The sequence below is a fragment of the Miscanthus floridulus genome, chromosome 19 (genome assembly GCF_019320115.1).
Source record: "Miscanthus floridulus cultivar M001 chromosome 19, ASM1932011v1, whole genome shotgun sequence".
In the NCBI taxonomy this organism is placed as follows: domain Eukaryota; kingdom Viridiplantae; phylum Streptophyta; class Magnoliopsida; order Poales; family Poaceae; genus Miscanthus; species Miscanthus floridulus.
Genome location: NC_089598.1, coordinates 75,012,313 through 75,031,929, shown reverse-complemented (window position 1 = coordinate 75,031,929; position 19,617 = coordinate 75,012,313). Strand labels below are relative to the sequence as shown.

Genomic DNA, 19,617 nt, shown 5'->3' with positions numbered 1-19,617 from the left:
GTAAATTAGATGTGCGCTTATATATATATATATATATATATATATATATATATATATATATATATATATATATATATATATATATAATCTTTCTAGTCACGCAAAATACTTAAAGTACTTCTTAGCGTCATTCTAGAAGTGACGCTAAAGAATATCAATAAGTATTTCTGGCATCATAGCTAGGGATGACAACTTAGCAAAGTGATGTTAAGAAATGTCAACAACATTAGGTGGCTACTGAAACAAGTGACATGTTAATAAATACCACCAAGCATTTATGGTACCGTTGTCGGAGAAGGTAGCTAGGCAAGATAAAATATTGATAAACTTTTACTTATTGATGTGATCGAGAAAAACTACACCTGCTAATGGGTCAGGTCTTGATGGGTTTTTGGGGCGGGTTCTCAAGTGGGGTATGTGTGGATGGGTGGAGATGGGTTTTACAAGACTGCGGGTCAGGGTGGGTCGGGTTTAGATGAAAGGCGGGTTAGGGCGGGTCGAGGTGCCGTGGCGGCCGGCATGGATCGGCTCTTGCGCAGGCCGCAGAGCCACCTCACCCTCTCGCCGCAACTCAGGCTCGAGCTGCAACGTGACATTGTCAGACTCGTAGGAGGTCGAGGCATTGCTTGCGGCCGGGAAGAAGGCAAACGAGAAGTCAAGGCCGGCGGAGCTTGTTGTCCTCTTCCGTATCTGCCTCACTATCCGATCCAGGTGTGGGAGCAGCTGAAAACACGAGTGCGGCGTTATCTCACATCTCATCACATCTTCAATCGAAGAAGAAAACAGTCGGACATCAGGCATTCAGGGCGCATCTGTTGTTTTCTGACAGCAAGCTGTGGCGTCCTGTACATCTTCTGATCTTCGTCTTTTTTCCCCGTAGTAAGTTCGCTGCTTTAGCATCTTCAAGCTCAAGACTCCTCTTCTTCATTTTTGTAGAAGCTTGCTAATTGGATAGTCGTCTACATCTGCTGCTGGGTCAGATCGGAGAAGAAAGCTAAATGAAAACGGAAGAAAAGAAGACAAACATGAGATGGAACAGACGGACTGCAGCAGCTCCAGAATCTCACAACAGCAAGGGCGCAGGGCGGCGTTGAGCACAGGGCTGCCGCCCGCCGTGCCGTCTCCCTCGATGCTCGATGTTCTTCGCCTGTGCACCTGCGAGCTGCGGGTTGGAGCGGTGAAGTGGGTTGGGGCGGGGTGGGTTGATTAGCTTTAATTTTGGGTAGGGTCGGGTTAGCAGAGTTGTCTTATAAGCGGTGGCCGGGTTGGGGTGGGTTTGGGGCGGGTTTAACCCCATTAGCAAGAGTAAGGAAAACCATTGGCCTATGCTCAAATAGGCTTACTCTTATTCTATCTACTTTTATATCTTATGCAGGGTAATGTATAATTGGTTTTGACCTTCCGATAAACTATGTTGAAAATCTAGAAGCACTACTCAGGGGGACTAAGGCTAAACTTAAGAAAGTTCCAGCTTTAAAATCGGAAGATAACTAGACAAGGCGTAACTTAACACCAGTTTTCGAAGTTATGGCTGACAAGACTCTCCATGTATTCTCTGCTCCAACTACGGCCAACATTCGTACAAGACCTATGATCAACATTGGAGACAATGCTTTTGAGCTCAAGCCAGCTCTCATCAACATGGTGCAAGCTAGCTAGTTTTGTGAAAAGGTACATGAAGATGCGAGTGCTCATCTCTAACACTTTATGGAGATCTGCAACACTTTAACCATCAAGAGAGTTACCAGGGACGTCATACTACTTCGTATCTTCCCATTCTCACTTCTAGGGAAGGCGAAGTAATGGTTCTATGCCAACAAAGATAGAAATACTATCTGGGAGAACTGCTCGCTGTCTTCCTAACAAAGTTCTTTTCCACATGCAAGACCAATGCTCTGCATGGGAGAATCTTAAGTTTTTAGCAGCATCATGATGAATCTATCTTTGAGGCATGGGAACGCTTCCAAAACTACATATAAGAATGTCCTCACCATGGGATGGAGGACTGGCTACTCATGCAAACTTTCTACCATGGGTTGACATATAGCACCCGTAAGAACATGGATGCCACTGCTAAAGGTGCATTCTTGTCACTTACAATTGCACAAGCAACAACTTTCATGGAGAAGATGGTCTCTAACCAAGGTTGGAATGAAGAAAGTGTTCAGACCCGTAAGAGAGGTGGAGGTATGCATCAACTCAAGGAGGTAGACATGTTGTTTGCCAAGATGGATCTGCTCATGAAGAAACTTGAAGACCGAGCCAATGAGAAGCAAGAAGTCATGCACATTCATGATTCCCGCATGACCTATGAAGAATGTGGAAACACTGGGCATTCAGGGAACAACTGTCCTAAAACCCACGAGGATGTGAACTTCATCAACAATAAAAACTATCGTCCTCAACAGAATCAAGGATGGAACCAGCAACAGAGGACTAACTACCAAGGTAATTACCAAGGTAACTATCAAGGTAAAAATTACAATAACTTCAATAATCAACCACCCTTGAGAGAATTAATTTCTAGCCAAGCAAAAATTAATTTCAAGGAGATCCACACAGGCACCTGCGGCAACCATGCCGCCTCTAGAACACTGGTTGGAAAGGCTTTCTGAGCTAGTTTCTACTAGCCCTCAGCTATAGCTGATGCTAAAGCACTCGTTCGCCGATGTGAGAACTGCTAGTTTTTCGCCAAGAAAATCCACGTCCTAGCTCAGGTCTTGCAAATGATCCCTGCATCGTGGCCCTTTGCATGCTGGGGAGTGGATATGATCGGGTTGTTCAAGCTCGTGCCGAGAGGTTTCTGCTGGGTCTATGTCTGCATTGACAAATTCTCTAAGTGGATCGAATATAAATCCCTGGTCCAAGCTATAGCGAAGAAAGCAGCCGAGCTGCTCGACGACATAATCCACCGGTTCGGCCGACCGAACAACATCATCACCGACCTTGAGTCCACATTCACTGGCAGTGACTTCTAGGATTTCTGTGACGAAAGATGCATCTCAGTCAAGTATATCTCCATCGCACACCTAAGGGCCAATGGCCAAGTCGAGCGCACCAACGACATGATCCTGGATGCATTGAAGAAACGACTCTATGAGAAGGAACAGAAGCACCCGGGAAAATGGCTCAAGGAACTACTAGCCATGGTCTAGGGACTAAGGACCTAGCCCAGTCGTAACATCGGCGTCTCCCCGTACTTTATGGTTTTCGGCTCTGAGGCCGTACTGCCTGCCGATGTCGCCTTCCGAGCTCCTAGGGTGGAGAACTACAATGAGCAGAACTCTAACTAGGCTCGGCTCATTGAACTAGATAGCCTAGAAGAGGAACGTCTAGTCACCTGTGTTCAGACGACAAAATACCTCGACGGCCTATGCAGATACTACAATCGCAATGTCAACGACCAATTCTTCATGGTCAGAGATTTAGTACTCCACAGGAAATAAAAGACAAATGTGATGCACAAATTCTCCTCACCTTGGGAAGGCCCCATCATCATCAAGGCGATAACCTGACCAGGTTCCTAAAGATGATGTGACATGGATGAGAGGGATGTCCCAAATTCTTGGCACATCGATCTCCTTAGACATTTCTACTCTTGAAGAATTCACTCTACAAGATATGTACCTTTAATATTTGAGTATTCAATAAAGTTTTTTACACTGATGTCTCTCCATATTGTTCTTTCCATGATTTTTCGCTGAGTGCTTCTAATCCCGCGTCCAATGTCTTAAAGACGATACTCCACCTACAAATACCCGAACAAACACGTTGACGCTCGGATGCCTCCAGAGACGACCCTATCTCTGACCGCTCCATGCATGTGCATGAGCATTCGCCCTCTACGTCTTGGGTGGTCGGTAGCGGTTCCTTAGTGATGCCATGTTTCTTTCCACACGGACACGGTCTCTATGCCGCGTGTTATGGATAACAGGCTAGCTAAGGCTAGGGACTCAGCTATACACTCCTATGCGAACGGTTTATATCAAATATAAACACAAACATATCGTAACTGTAGGTTTTCAAAAAACATCGCCAGATATTCAACATGATTTTTTTCTAAAAACTCTACCAAACACTGCTCTCCCCCCTCACCAAACAGCTCGACATCTTCAGCCAACCTCTTTGCCGGCTCCTCTGCGTCGTTCTCTAGCTTGGTGATCTTATCCACATTCGTGCCCTACGCATATCCGGTCGCCACCCGCTGGAGATCCACCGAAGGGTAATGAGACTTCAGCTGTGCGAGTGCGTGGACGATGGCTCCATGGGTCACGCTATGCGCGAACTTCTTGAAGTCCGTCCAAGCCGTCCGGGAACGATCCATGACCAATCGGTGTGGCCCGTCGTAGGGCAGTCGTCCTCCCTTGGGCTTCTCCAAACCGACGCAATCCAGCACGGGCTGGATCCCCATGATCATTGTCTCTAGCTTATCATCTCGAGTGTTTACCTGCTCCACGAGCACTTGGAATTGTGCTTGAGACTGATGTCGATACTCTACAAATGACATAGCTATATGTTAAATGCAAGACTAAGGCTGCACAAGTTAAAATTGCATTAAAAAACACTAGCGACAAAGGTCTTCAATGGCCTTCTTAGCCCTCTCCTATGCTTTCTCCTTCACCTCCAGAAGCTGGCTGATGGCTTCCTAGGACAGGCCGAGCTCCATCTCTAATGCTGTGCACAATAGACAAACATGTCACAGCACTGAATAACAACAAAGCAAAATTCTGAGTCAAACCTTTTTCCTGATCAGCGCTATGGCCAAGCTGCTTGGCCATCGACTGGCCCTCAGCCTCCATCTATTAGCGCTACTCCTCCAATGCCTGAACCTTCACCTCCAGGTCCTCTCTATGGTGGCGCTCTTAGAGCAGGAGCGCCTGGAGGTCGTCCACCGACGCCCACAAAGTTCTTGTTCTCTTCCAACACCGGGTCCATCTCCTCAAGCTACCGCCGATGCTGCTCAGACACCTTCATCTCATTCTACAGCGGGCAAACCAATTAGCTGACCCCTTCTTTCTACAAAAAAATCTCTCAAGCTTACTTCAATGCGGGCTAGCATCAAAGTCAGATTGGCCTCAACTTTTTGCCTCCAAGCTAACCTCCCTCTCCTCCAGCATCCCAAACTCTTCGCCGCACTGAATGATAGTGCGGAGGAGTTGGGGTGGCGGGGTGGGCTCCCACACTATCTCTTCGAGCACAGGGGCAGTCGACGGCAAGGACGCCCTCCTTGAGTGCCACCAGGCTCGGACAAGGCATCCGAGCATCGCCTCTGCTGTTGACGCACCTGCAAACGATGCTTGTTCGGTAGCCACGGGCGGACCTTGCGCCGCACTGCTCGACATGGCCCCCACGGGCCCCACATTTTCCTCCGCAAGGCCACTCGACATCACCGCTGCATCCCACATCTCTTTCGCACCAGGATCGCCATCGTTGTGCAACCCACCGCCAGGCGACGCCGGTCCAGTTGTCGAGGGCTCTCCCGTAGTAGGGCCGGTTGGCCCTACGCCTATTGATTGTTCTGGGGCAGGGGTAATCAGATGTGCTCTTGTTTGCACTAGGTCACTGGGTGGAGTCACCGGCTCCCCCCCACACCTTTCATCGCTAGCAGCCGATGGCTACGGTTCCTCCGTCGACTCCGTGCTTCAACAACCAACAATACATTAAAGAAACAAACTGTAGTACCAAAGCAACATAGCAAGTAAGCAAGGTACTTACAACTGTGACTTCTATTGTGCAGCTCGAAACTGGGCACCCCAGCCTACTACCTATCAGCCCACTACCCCGAACCGCTCGGCGCCTCCACCGTTGCCATCGGAGTCATCCGTGCGACTGCAGGGACTATGGTGGCCGCCTATGCTATTACCACAGGGGGTATAACTATGATCTTGGGGGCTTTCAGCAGTTGCCTAGGCTATTGATGCTAGCACCACATGAGTTGCCACCGCTGACGACGCCCCGAACACCATCGAGCGTTGTGGCTGTGGCTTGCCACGTCCGTCGCATCTCGTGGGTCTCCACTCCGGTTGGCACGGTCGATGGTGGCGTCCTGTCCCACTTTGGCTGGCACGGCTGGTGGTGGCCGCTCTTCTTGATGGGACAATCCCATAGTATTCCTTCTCTTTAGGGATAGCTCCTCGCTAGTAGGCCGCTTCCCCTGAAGTTTTGCACAAACATCTGATGTCCGCTCACCTCCGTCTTCGTTGTCGTTACCATCTGAGCTGTCCCCACTAGCCCCTGAGCTAGCTCAATGCTAGGGACTACTTAGTCAGGCATCAACACCCCTCGGCTAGTCTGCCGATGGCATGGCTAAGAAGTACGCTGCTCGGTCCTGCCCATGGATCTTCAAGAGCATGAGTGAGTACATTGCAACAAAAAAGGAATTAGGCCAAACTAATACAAAGACTCTTACTGTTGATGGGAGGTTCCCAACACTGAAGGCCCTCTTCTGGTCATCAACCTTATGGTTCCCCATGAGGTTAAAAAACACCCCAATCCGCCACTTGACTTCCTCTCAGGCAATCAACTCAGGCAGCTCTTGGGTCTCGTCAGTATCCCCTAGAATTCATATGCAGATTGTGCCCTGTCCTTGCTAGGTTGGCATCGCCGAAAAGTAAAGTTCGTCGCCACTATGACCCCCATCTACTCTCCCTTTCATCAATCAATGCCAGGAGTTCCCTCACCTGCTCCATTCCACTGGCACTAGGTCTCTCCAACCACCTGGCATTGCTCACGGGAATCTAATCAATGTCGCACGCCACATAATGTTCCCCCCTATGGCATGTCGAACCATCGCAGTGCCCAATACTTCATCTTTGTGTTCAATAGGGTAGCGACGTTCTGCCTAACCATCCCATCCCACAACTATAAGTACGCGCTACCCACAACTCTAGATCCAGATCCCCACAACATTTCAAACAGAGAAAGTGGCGGAAGAGATCAAATGTGGGAGAATGCCAAGATAGGCTTTGCATAAATGGATGAAGACATAAATGTGAAGGATGGAGTTTGGGCCTAGATTGCAAAGACTAATGTCATAATACTCAATCAATTCGCGGAGGAACAAATGGATCGGAACGCCAAATCCATGATAGAAATAATCTTCAAATACAATCAATTCGTCACCGCGGGGGGTAGGAAAGCTCTCACCACGAGCAGGATGCCATCCCGCCATCACCCTATCCGGCAGCATGCCGTCCATCAACAAACTAGTTGAGCGCCGCCTCATTGCTGATGGAGCTCACCCATTCCTTGGCGCGATTGAGCTCGCGTGATGCCTTGCTCGAGCTGTGGAATGGTGGGAGATTACGAGCTTGCGGCTACTAAGATGGCGGAGCAATTGCCGGGTGATGTGGTGCGGACGTGAGGAAAAAGATGAAGAGGCGACAACAAGGTGGGGAAGTGTCATACAAAGGAAGATCTGAGTTTTATTTTGAAAATTTATAAAAACTCCGGAATAATGGTTTGAACAAGAACTTGAGATATAGTGCTTGACTTGATCGTTCTGTCTTTCAATTGCTCAAGACCCAAGTGGAGGCTAAGAAGCCCCATGGTTGAAGGTAATATGGTAAGTTTGAAAGTCATATTAGTTTGTTCTAATTCAGAGGAGAATTCTTGTATGAACGCATGTGTACTTTTAAGGAGTTGCTAAAATATTTTCAAAAATCTTAAAACTCCTGATTCATTGCTAAATTTAGCGTCAAGGAGCGTGGCTTGGTATAGATCATTGTATCCTCTTTTGTATCTTTCATACTTCATATGTTTGCTACAATTGATTCGATATTGTTCTTAATATTATTCATGTTCCTAGTTATCATGTTCATTGTTTACTTGATTATATGCTTAGTATAGCTTAGATTGTCATTATATTCAAGCATAAGTTCATATAGTGCTCACTCTAATATACATGGGGTAAGTGGTTGACATTGTGTAAGCGTGGGGCTTATACGTTGTTTACCTACGGATGCACTCTATATTCCGAGCCATGTGGTAGATCACGGATTGTGACACTCCCGTTGAGTCATTTGTAGTCCACTCCCCGAATATAGGACATGTAGGATCTAGTTACAAAGGAAGACATGCTCTATTCTTGATCCTCCTTAGTAATATCCCTTATGTGTAGATATAAAGTTGATCTTAGCCATGACTACTAAGTGTAATTGCACTAATCAATGTATTGCTTTGACTTGTAATTAAGAATGCCTAGAAATTATTCCTCTAATTTCTACTTAGCAATGCTAATGCCATAGAAAGGAGTACTCTGAGTGATCAATGTTCAGTTATCATCTACCATTTATATATATTTATCTCTTGACTTACCCCTGTTATGAGTAGAGTAATGGTTATGGTTTATCTCTCCATCAAAAGTTTAAGTTATCAATATATTCCCTTTGCCCGTCCTTCCCTGTGGTAAAAATATAAATAACGATACCTGGAATAGTCCTGGGTGAAATGCTATAATGGTAAATATCTGTGCGCTTATAGATCCTTATATATATATATATATATATATATATATATATAATCTTTCTAGTCACATGAAATACTTAAAGTACTTCTTAGTGTCATTCTAGAAGTGACGCTAAAGAATGTCACACAGCATTTCTGGCATCATAGCTAAGGATGGACAACTTAGCAAAGTGATGTTAAGAAATGTCAACAAATTAGGTGGCTACTAAAACAAGTGACATGTTAATAAATACCAACAGCGGTCATGGACAAAATGGTGACATGTGTCTAGATAGTGGAGGAGGAAACAATATAGATACGTGACTCTAGCTGGGTTGGTAGTTTCGTCCTCAAATCATGGGTGGATAGTTTGCTGGGTTTGGGACTCAAAACCTATGGTGGATCTTGGGGCGCCATGTGGTGTCACTGGAGAGCTTGTGTTGAGGTGAAGCGTCTTCATGAAGGGATCATGGCCATCCCGATACAAGGAACCCAACTTGGCACCATTATGCCCCTGGATGAAGTGGTTCCAAGGAAATATCGAAGGGAAGGCTTGGAAATTGGTAATAGCTCAATAAATCAGAGAAGTCGCTGCCTAAGCTAGCTATCTCTTTTGGTAAGTGTTTTCCATCTCTAGATGTTAGTTTACCTAAGTCTAGCCAGAGTCATCACTACAGTGAGAGATCTCGCAAATGTTTTCTCTAAGTCTAACCAAAGTCATCGTGCTGTGAGAGATCCCACAGATGAGAGACTAAGTACCTCTATTTATGAGAAAAGAACCAGACCTTGTTGATTTTGATCTTGTGGCAATAAATAAAGTTGTCCTCTTAATCCTTGTCTCAAGATCTTATGTTTGATTCAATTTGGGTTTTCCTCTCCCGGTTCCCCTCTGTTGTGCTAATGATGGATTTCTTGATCCATTGTGTTTGAGGGTGTTTTGGTTGGATGGATACATGCTAGGACTTTTGAGCAACATCTCTACCAAATAGATTTGGCAGAATCCTCACGAGCGCGAAGATCTGAATTTTTCCCTATTTTGAAGAAAACCCGTTTTCATAAATGGATTTTTGAGATCATGGTTGATTTTGTGGTTTCTAGTGTTGAATGCTTTGAGGATATCCTCTCAACACCCTAGGGACACCTATGCATAGTTTGAGTTCAACCGGAGTTGATTTGAATCAGTTTGGACCTTTGAATCAAATTTCCCGAGGTCAAGTTCATCCATACCGGACAAGTCTACTGTGAATATCGGGCAGGTCTAGTATCCAAACCTTGGAGTTTTGAGCTAAAATTTGGTGGGTTGCTAGCTTATTGTGTTGTAAGCTTATATCTCATATTGCATAATTTTTGGACACTGTTTGATAAGATTTTTCACTTTTTCTCCTGAAGTGACTCATGCTCCTGGTTCATACCGGGCAGGTCCAGTATGCACACCGGACCGGCCAGTTTGAACTTTGTTTTTGAACTTTTCATTGGTTCTTGGTCAACTAGCTTCCACATCTTCTCTATTGTGTTCTCTAAGGTTTCTTGAGTGCATCTGGTCACTAGTTGGCCTATGTGAACTCATTTTGGAGAGGCTTTAGGCTCATTTTGGAGAGTTGGTTTGCGAGCATTTCGTTGGACAGTGCTGGGACAGTGCCCAAAGTTGCAAAGAAAATTTAATTTGGCTCCCATTCGCCGCCATCCCTTTGGTCGCCTACTTGGTCCTTCAATTGGATTAGAGCAAGTTAAGGGCCAGTCCAACTTAATCGGTTCTTGATCCACAAAGGCAACAATGGAGCGTGGAGGTGGCAAGGCTCTGTATGGGACAAACTACCCATACTAGAATATATAAATGTCCGTGTATCTCCATAGCATCAACTCTTGTGTTTGGGACATTTTCTTGGATTTGGAGTCAGGGGCACTCGGCAAAGAAGGATTTAACCTCCCGGCCCAGCCGGCCCACACACCGCACGCACGCCCGCACACACGCCGCCGCCTCGGCCACGCCGCGTCGCCACCCCCGCCCACGCGCCGCGCCAGCCCGGCCCGCGCGCGCACGCCGTCGCCGCGCCCGCCGCCCCAGCCCCGCTAGCCCGCCGCCCCCGCCCGCCGCCGCCGCGCCGCCCGCCATGCCGCCCCCGCCCGCGCCGCCGGAGGAGGAGGAGAAAGAGGAGGAAGGAGAGGAGGAGGAGGAGGAAGGAGGAAGAGAAGGAGAAGGAGGAGGAAGGAGGAAGAAGAAGGAGGCGCCAGCCCGCCCGCGCCCGCCGCCGTCCCGCGCTTCCCCAGCCGTCGCCTTGTCCACCGGCGCCCTGGCCCCTTCACCACCGCCGCCCTACGACGCCCACTAGGTATGCCTACCATCGTCGTCGTCGTAGTATTACTAGTAGTTGGTAGTAGTAGTGGTAGAGTAGCAGTGGTGGTAGTCGTAGGAGTGGTTGTGACATTGTTATATATATGTGGTTGGATATAATCTTGTGCATGTCGGCCATCGTGCCGTTCATATATATGTGCATGTCGGCCATCGTGCCGTTAGGTTTTCTTGCAGGTTTTGGAAACCTCACCGTGCAGGGGAGGTGCTGCCAAAATTTGTATTGACAGTTTTATGTTTCTTTTTTGTAGAGAAGAGCCCGTCGGAGCGGAGCCGAGTACCTCGGCGACCCCGATCGCCTTCCTCGCCGCTGCGGGTCTGCCTGCACCGCGTCGCCTCGCCACTGCACCGACCCGCCATGGCCCCTGCTAGCCTGACTCCACCGCCACCCTAGGTATAACCCCTCTTTCCGTATCATGGTCGTAGATCACGTAACCCAGTTAGGCGTCTCCCGTTCGAAAGAGATACGGTTGGAAATATGCAGATATTTCCATATCTAAAACCTGTATCTGTTTCGAATTGTCCATGTTTTTTGGACAGCCCGCAGGATGCGTAGGTGGGGTTAGTTTCCATGGTCTGCTCCGATCCGAGACAGAGTTTCGGCATCATCTCCCTGTTGTTCTCCGGATACACACTCTCCCTGGCAGGACGTGTATTTGGAGAACAGCGGGGAGGTGCTGCCGAAAATTCTAGTCTCGGATAGGAGTAGAGCATGGAAACTAACCCCACATACGCATCCTCGCGTGGGATTAGGACCTATCCTCACCTATTAGATAGTAGGAACATCGTGTAGATGCAATTGATGTTTGTATTACTCGTCGCTATATATGTTAGAGGATGGAGGACCGTGAGTGGATGTACACAGGCCACGCAAGTCAGGGTCAGGTCACCAATGAATGGATCGACAAGACCGATGCTTTCTTGGAACGGGCATTTGGCGTGGCTGCTAAAGGAGCGAGTAAAATTTGTATGTCCCTACAGCAAATGTGCAAACAGGAAAAGACAAACGAAGAAGGTCATGGGGGAACATCTTTGGAAGAATGGATTTACTGGCAGACTATACCCGGTGGGTCTACCATGGTGAAGCCGATCGTATGAGAGAGGAGGTGGTGAGACCACGCGTCGAGGATTATGATGCTGATGCCGGGGTAGCAGACATGTTAAATGACTATCACGAGGCACAGTTCGCTGAAGGACGTACGGAGGAGGAGCCAGAGGCAACCGCAAAGGCGTTCTACGACATGTTTGCCGCGGCACAGAAACCCCTTCATGGCAGACAAAGGTTTCTCAACTGGATGCCATTGGACGCATAATGGCGTTAAAGTCCTAGTATAGCCTGAGTCGAGACGCCTTCGATGGTATGTTGACAGTTATTGGCAGCCTGCTTCCGGAGGGTCACCTTCTGCCAAAGAGCATGCACGAGTCACAGAAACTCCTTCGTGCACTTAAGATGCCGTATGAGCAGATACATGCTTGCCCGAAGGGGTGCGTCCTATTTAGGAAAGAATACGTGGAAGCAAAGTACTGTCCAAAGTGTAAATCCTCTAGGTTCCTGGAGGTAGATTCTGGTGATGGCCAGAAGAGGCAGCTTGACATTCCCTGTGACAATCCTACGGCACCTTCCGTTCATACCGAGGATCCAACAGGCTATACATGACCTGAGGAATCCGCGAAACAGATGACATGGCACAAAAATGGCAAACAGATACAATCCTGACAGGATGGTACATGCATCCGATGGTGAAGCATGGACCCACTTTGATGGCATTCATCATGAGAAAGCTAAAGAGGCTCGTAATGTACGTGTTGCACTGGCAACAGATGGGTTCAATCCTTATGGAATGATGGCTGCCCCATACACATGTTGGCCCATGTTCGTTATCCCCCTCAATCTCCCCCCCCCCCGGCGTATGCTTTCAACGACAGAACGTATTCTTGTCGTTGATAATTCCTGGACACCGGGGAATAATATGGGTGTGTTCATGGAGCCTGTGATTGATGAATTGGTCATGCTTGGGAGGAAGGGGTATGGACATACGACCGAGCTACAAAGAAAAACTTCAAAATGCATGTTTGGTACCACTACTCCCTGCATGACTTCCTGGCGTATGGGATATTCTAGCGCCTGGTGTGTTCACGGGAAGTTTCCATGTCCAGTATGCAAGGAAGGTCTGAGGTTCATTTGGTTGCAGAAGGGTGGTAAGTATTCATCGTTCGACAAACATCGGCAATTCCTCCCTCTTGACCATGCATTCAGACGAGACATCAAGAACTTTACGAAAGGTGTCGTAGTGACAGACCCTGCACCACCGATAATGACTAGGTGCCACTGGTTTCGTGAACAGATAGATGGTCTCGTGGTCAATCCAGAAGGTGGTTTTGTGGGATATGGAGAGCAACATATGTGGACTCATAAGTCGGGCTTGACTCGGCTCCCCTATTTTGATGACCTTCTCCTTCCACACAACATTGATGTAATGCACACTGAAAAGAATGTCGCCGAGGCACTTTGGGCAACAATCATGGACATTCCTGACAAGTCAAAGGACAACGTTAAGGCTAGAGTGGATCTGGCAACGTTATGCGATAGACCAAACCAACATATGAAGCCTCCTAGTCGCGGCAAGACATGGAGAAGGCCTAAGGCCGATTTTGTCTTGAGCAAGCCCCAAAGGAGGGAAGTACTAGAATGGATGCAGACGTTAATGTTCCCTGATGGGTATGCAGCTAATCTGAGGAGGGGAGTGAACTTATCTACTATGCGAGTCTTAGGGATGAAGAGTCATGACTACCACATATGGATTGAGCGGCTTCTTCCGGCGATGGTTCGAGGCTATGTCCCTGAGCATGTCTGGCTAGTGCTGGCAGAGTTGAGCTATTTCTTTCGCCAGCTTTGTGCCAAGGAGTTATCTCGGACCGTGATTGCTGACTTGGAAAGAATGGCACCTGTGTTGCTCTGTAAGTTGGAGAAGATCTTTCCACCTGGCTTCTTCAATCCGATGCAGCATTTGATTTTGCACCTCCCGTATGAGGCACGAATGGGGGGGGGCCAGTGCAGGGCCGTTGGTGCTATCCAATCGAGAGATGTCTAAAGGTTCTTCGAAAGAAATGTAGAAATAAATGCAAAATCGAGGCTTCCATTGCAGAGGCATACATTCTGGAGGAGGTGGCGAACTTCACAACAACATACTATGGTGACAACCTCCCTAGCGTGCATAATCCACCCCCTCGTTACAATGCTGGCGAAAAATGAATCGAACCTCAGCCTTTTCCGAGGGCAACTCGGAAGCGCAAGTGCATCGACCCCCAAGACCTTGAATCATGAAGAGTGGCGCCATATCATGCTATACGTGTTGACCAACCTTGATGAAGTGGCGCCGTACATGCAGTAAGTTCTCAACGAACTTGTTAAATACGCCGTCACTATTCTGCATCCAACCCCCTTGTTTCTCGTTGGTACAGGGAATTTCTTCATGAATTCTGGCGTCAATCAAGGGATCCTACCCCGCAGCAGGTAGATACCCTTCTTAGATAGGGTGCTGGGAAATGGAATGCCTGATTTCATTTCTTGGTTCAAACGGAAGGTACCGTCCAATTTAGCTCGTACTTAGTTTGACATTCCAAGTTAATCGTACGTGCGAATAATATAACGATGTATCCTGCTTGAGCTTGCAGGGCCAGAGGGATGCGTCTATGCGTGCCGAGTTGAGACAGGTTGCCGATGGCTTTGCCTATAGGGTCAGGTCATTTTCTGGTTATGACGTGAATGGATATCGCTTTCGCACAACAAGCTACGAGCAGAGTCGGCCCAATCGAAGAACCACAAGTTCTAGAGTTTTTACGCCCGGCGTTGATGAGGTCGAGTATTATGGAAGAATTGAAGAAATATACGAACTCAAGTTTCATGGTTCCAAACCTTTTAATCCCGTCATATTCAAATGCCATTGGTTTGATCCTGAAGTAACGAGACGGACATATTCTAATCTTGGGCTAGTCGAAATTCGACATGATTCCGTCTTACCAGGAGACGATGTCTATATTGTGGCCCAACAGGCCACGCAAGTTTATTATCTCCCATATGCGTGTCAAACCATAAGGCATCTTAAGGGTTGGGATATTGTGCACTAGGGTATCGCCACACGGTAAAGTGCCTGTCCCAAACGATGAAGATTACAACTTAGACCCAAACACATATGACGGAGAGTTCTTTCAAGAAGAGGGACTAGAAGGGAGGTTTGAGATAGACTTAACCGAAACGATCGGAATGGAAGTAGACAATGAAACGGTTATTGAAGAGGACGCTGGAGATGAGGTGCAAAATGTGAAGGACTTACAAATGCTTGAGCGATTACATTTAGACAATGACAATGACAACATTGCTCATTCGGATAGTGTTGATTATTTCGACATGATTGATAGTGATGATGAGACTTATGATCCAGCTAATCCCGATCATGAAGATTATTTCTAATACATGTAATACTATGTTATTTTGTAATTACGTTTTGTTTATTTTGCATCTATTTCTAAGTACTTCTTGTTTATCTGTGCTTATTGGTTTACTCTTTTTAATTGCAGGTGATTGAACAAAGATGGTGGGCGGTGGGATGAGGAAGCTAACGTCCTTGTACCGAAGGACAAGGACCGCTGCACCGGGGGACAGTAGGAGGAGGAGCAGCCGTAGGAGGGAGTCAGTCGCCTGACCGCCCTGTCGCGTGAGGAGGAGGAGGAGGAGCAGGTGCCCCAGGAGGACGCCAAGGAGGCGTCAGGAGGATGACTGAGGAGGCGTAGGAGGACGCTGTAGGAGGACGACTAGGACTGAGGCGACAGCGGGAGGTTCTCGCTTCCTCTAGTTCATCGAGCGTCTACTTGCGAGGTCCCACGAGCCTCCCTCAGTGACCGATACCTCATGAGAGACGCCCGCTGATTTCGAACCCGAGGGGGAGAAAAGTAAGTAACTTTAGATGTTATCACTACTTTATATGATATGTTGAAAATCAAAATAGAAATTAATAATTTTTCTTAATCACTTGGGCAGGAACTGGATGATTGTGGCGAGTGGAGGTGGTCACACACGCCAAGTCAATGGCATCCTCGGTCTTCTGTGCAAGGAGCACTTCCCTGGCCTGGTTGAGTACGCCGGAGTGATGGGGCCGGCCTACTCGTTTGACCACTACGCCGCCACCCCGATGCTACAGATCGGGCCCGTAGGGTATTCAACAACAAGGCAGAGCGGGTGAAGCAAGAGCTGTGGGTAAGTCTTCCTCGCACTACATTGCTCAATACATTCTTGAAATAACGAATGGATACATCGTGTTTGTATGCAGGATTTCTTTAGATGCCTAGGACGGACATGAGGCCTAGGGCGGATGCGGTGGCTACCAAATGCTGCAAAAAAACTCATCGTGGACATGCATTACGAGGCGCGTATCCAGGCCGTCGTAACTTACCATGGGACCAGTCCTTGGAATGAAGGTCACCAAAAGGGACGCAAGATCCATGACGCTGACCTAGGACCAGTACCTGCAGGTAAATACAGAACATTAACACTGATTCCTTTTGAGATTAAGTAGGCTTAATTTCATCTTCTGATATGTCATGTACTTGATGGCCTGTAGATGATTCCTTATTGGTGCGCCGCGCATCCCTAGTGCTGGGAAACAATGGTGGACTAGGTGGTGCTCACGCGAGTGGGAGGAGACGCACAACTTATGCCGGGAGCGGCGTTTGATGATGCCAGGTGTAGCACACCATCAAGGCAGCCGTAGCCTTAGCGGATACGCTAGAAACATGGGTACGCAAATTCATTTATTTATTCTAACGCTCAATTCTTCTTGATTTCTAATCATCTTGCATTTTTTCTCGCAGTCGGCGTCACATGGTGGCCAGCCTTGCTCCATCTTCAAGGCATTTGCTATGGCCCACAAGGGCAAGGCAACGTCCGACGTCAACTACAACCCGGAGGACGGGCCCGAGGCGTACAACAATGCGACCGTCCACAACCGCCTCAGTGAGTACACATCGAATGGCAAGGGAGGTCCATGGGTCAGAGTACGATCCTGAGCACCGAGGACCTTGATGGAGAAGTCGTCATGAGGGTGGGCGGAGGCAAGAAAGCATGGGCAGGTACTAGATTGGCGACGAGCTGCAATCGACTCGGCCAGCTACTCCCAGTCTCTCCCAGATTCGAGCAAGCAGCATGAGCAGGAGCCCGGCCATACGACCTCGGCAGGACACTTCACACCACCGGGTGGAGGCACTCGAGGTTATTCCTGGTTTATTCGTCGTTCATTGGTTTTTTCATACCTTTCCTTTGCATTATTGTAACATTGGGGTGAATATATTGTAGGCCCAGCTGGAACAAGAGAGGAGGATACTGGGAGCAGATGCAGGCGAAGATGGAGAGGGTGGAGGCCGAGCGGAGGCCGAGCAGAGGAGGATGGCGGAGATTCTTCAGTACATGCAAAGTCTTGGCGCCGCTACGGGTGTAGCTCCGCCACCTTCGCTATTCGCTCCACCTCCACCTCACCTCACTATTCTACTCCTATGAGTATAAATGTTTTAGTTTGTATGTTCATGCTTACGGTCAAACCTAGTGGAGTATGAAAGTTTTATTCATGTATGGTATATATTTATCTTGTTTCACACATGCAATCTCTTCTCCTTTGTGCAGAATCAATCGGCGGCATCGAACGATCCTCATGCTTCAATGAATCCTTCACCAAATCATTGATGATACTGTGGTTGTTAATGATACTTCTATTTGCAATTGTGGTTGATGATGATGGAGCACTTGGATTGCTTGTGAACTTATTTGTGATATATTGTGAGATATGTGACGTTGTGATATATATGTGGTGTTGGTGATATATATGTGATGTTGATGATATATATGTGATGTTGGTGATGTTTGTTATATATATCTTCTGTTTGGTTGGATGGGATGTAAAAAACAAATAAAAAGCTGTTTTCAGTCACTTTGCCGAGTGGCAATGGCCATGACACTCGGCAAAGTGACCATCTAGGAACTACCTGGGAAACATGCTTTGCTGAGTGCAATGGCCATTGCACTCGGCAAACATCATAGGTTTGCCAAGTGCCACTGGCTAGGCACTCAGGCAAAGGTCGCCACTTTGCCAAGTGTCTTGTCAGCGACACTCGGCAAAGTGGCCACCTTTGTCGAGTGTCTTGTCGGCGACACGAGGCAAAGTGGCCACCTTTGCCGAGTGTCTAAGTCAACGGCGCTCGGCAAATCGGGGTACCTTTGCCGAGTGTTTGACCTTGACACTCGGCAAAGCCACCGTCACGGTGACGCTCGTTGTCACGACTACTTTTCTTTGTCGAGTGTCGGATTGGCACTCGGCAAAGCCTTTGCCGAGTGCCCGATAAAGTGCACTCGGCAAAGAGGTCTTTGCCGATAAACTGTTTACCGAGCGCCCTTTGCTGAGTGTAACACTCGGCAAAGGTTTTGCCGAGTCTATATCGGCCTTTCCCAAGTGCCTCAGGCACTTGGCAAAGAAGTTGAATCTAGTAGTGATAGTTTGGTTATGCTAGTTATATCCTAGCCCAAAGATCAAATAGCATGACTTGTGCACCAAAGTCATAAACACAATGGAATCTTGGTGGTGAAATCTCTTTTATATCAGGATCTAAACATATGAGTACGGGTCATATATGAGACAGAGGGCACGATGGTGGTTTGGGAAGTATCCTTCACTCTTTAATATTATGTATAGATTATATGTGTGTTACCGCGTTGCAATAAAAGATTCTATGAGATATTTAGTGACATGACAAGGTCATGAATCATGATGTGCCCTTGTTCATTGTGTATAATAAGTAATTATCATGGATGATAAGTCATTGCGATGAGTTGTTCTTGCTTACATCTAAGCGAAGGTAAAGTAGTGGTGATGCAACATATATCTTGGCTTCTAATGTGCAGGTCTTGAGTGTGTCATCGTGGTCGAGGACGATGGCAAAGGTCAATCGAGCGAATGGACCATGGGCAGTGAAGGACGAACACAAAGAATTGGCCAAACTGAGGGACCGAAGGTTAGAGGAGTAGAGAGATTGTGTATAGGTTACATGACTCTGGAGGGTTTGGTGGTCTCAGCCTCAAAACCACCGGCGGTAGGTTTGCCAATTTGGGCTTCAAAACCAAAGAATGGCATATCAATGAACACATGGTCGCATCACAAACCCTGCGTCGAGGTGAAGCGAAGTCATGAAGGCATCGATTCTATTCAATGGATGAGAAAAACATGGACCATTTTGTCCTTTGGGTATGTACCTAGTAGTTAGGTGCTAGGGGTTGTTTAGTGATCAGCCATGGACATATATTGTGTGTGTATGTCTATCTGTGTAGATGGCTAGGGACTTAGCTCTTGCAACCATAATTTCATTTCCATAGGCTTATGAGAGAGAGAGAGAGAGGAGTAGAGAGAGTAGCACCTCTTGCTCTATTTTCTTCATTTTTAGTGGAATGATGAAGGGAGGTGGCTAGCCATGACCATGTAGCGGATTTGTGCTTGAATTCATGATTTCGTTGTTGTGAGTTCATGCTGAAACCATACCTTTCTGCTTATTCTTGTGATTTTCTTTTTTATGGATTTTTGAGGTATTTTTTGTTCTTGATGATTAGCTATGATTTGGGTCAAGTTCTGGGGGTAAATTGTTGCTATGACATGGGTGAGCAATCCTAGAGAGTCCCCCCCCCTCAAATCCTCAATTGAGCTCCACAAATTTTAAGTTTCCCCAACTTCTTTCTTTTCTTAGTTTTTTTCCTAATTCTATGAGACTGATGAAAAAATATCTATCTT

The 19,617-nt window shown here is 47.4% G+C and overlaps 1 non-coding gene across 1 annotated transcript; it reads right to left on the bottom strand.

Annotated features, from left to right (window-relative positions):
* Positions 1–1,890: 1,890 nt before the first annotated feature.
* Positions 1,891–1,999, bottom strand: LOC136529995 (small nucleolar RNA R71). Its single transcript, XR_010777506.1, has one exon. It is a non-coding gene; the product is annotated as a small nucleolar RNA R71 (small nucleolar RNA).
* Between the last annotated feature and the right edge of the window lie 17,618 nt (positions 2,000–19,617).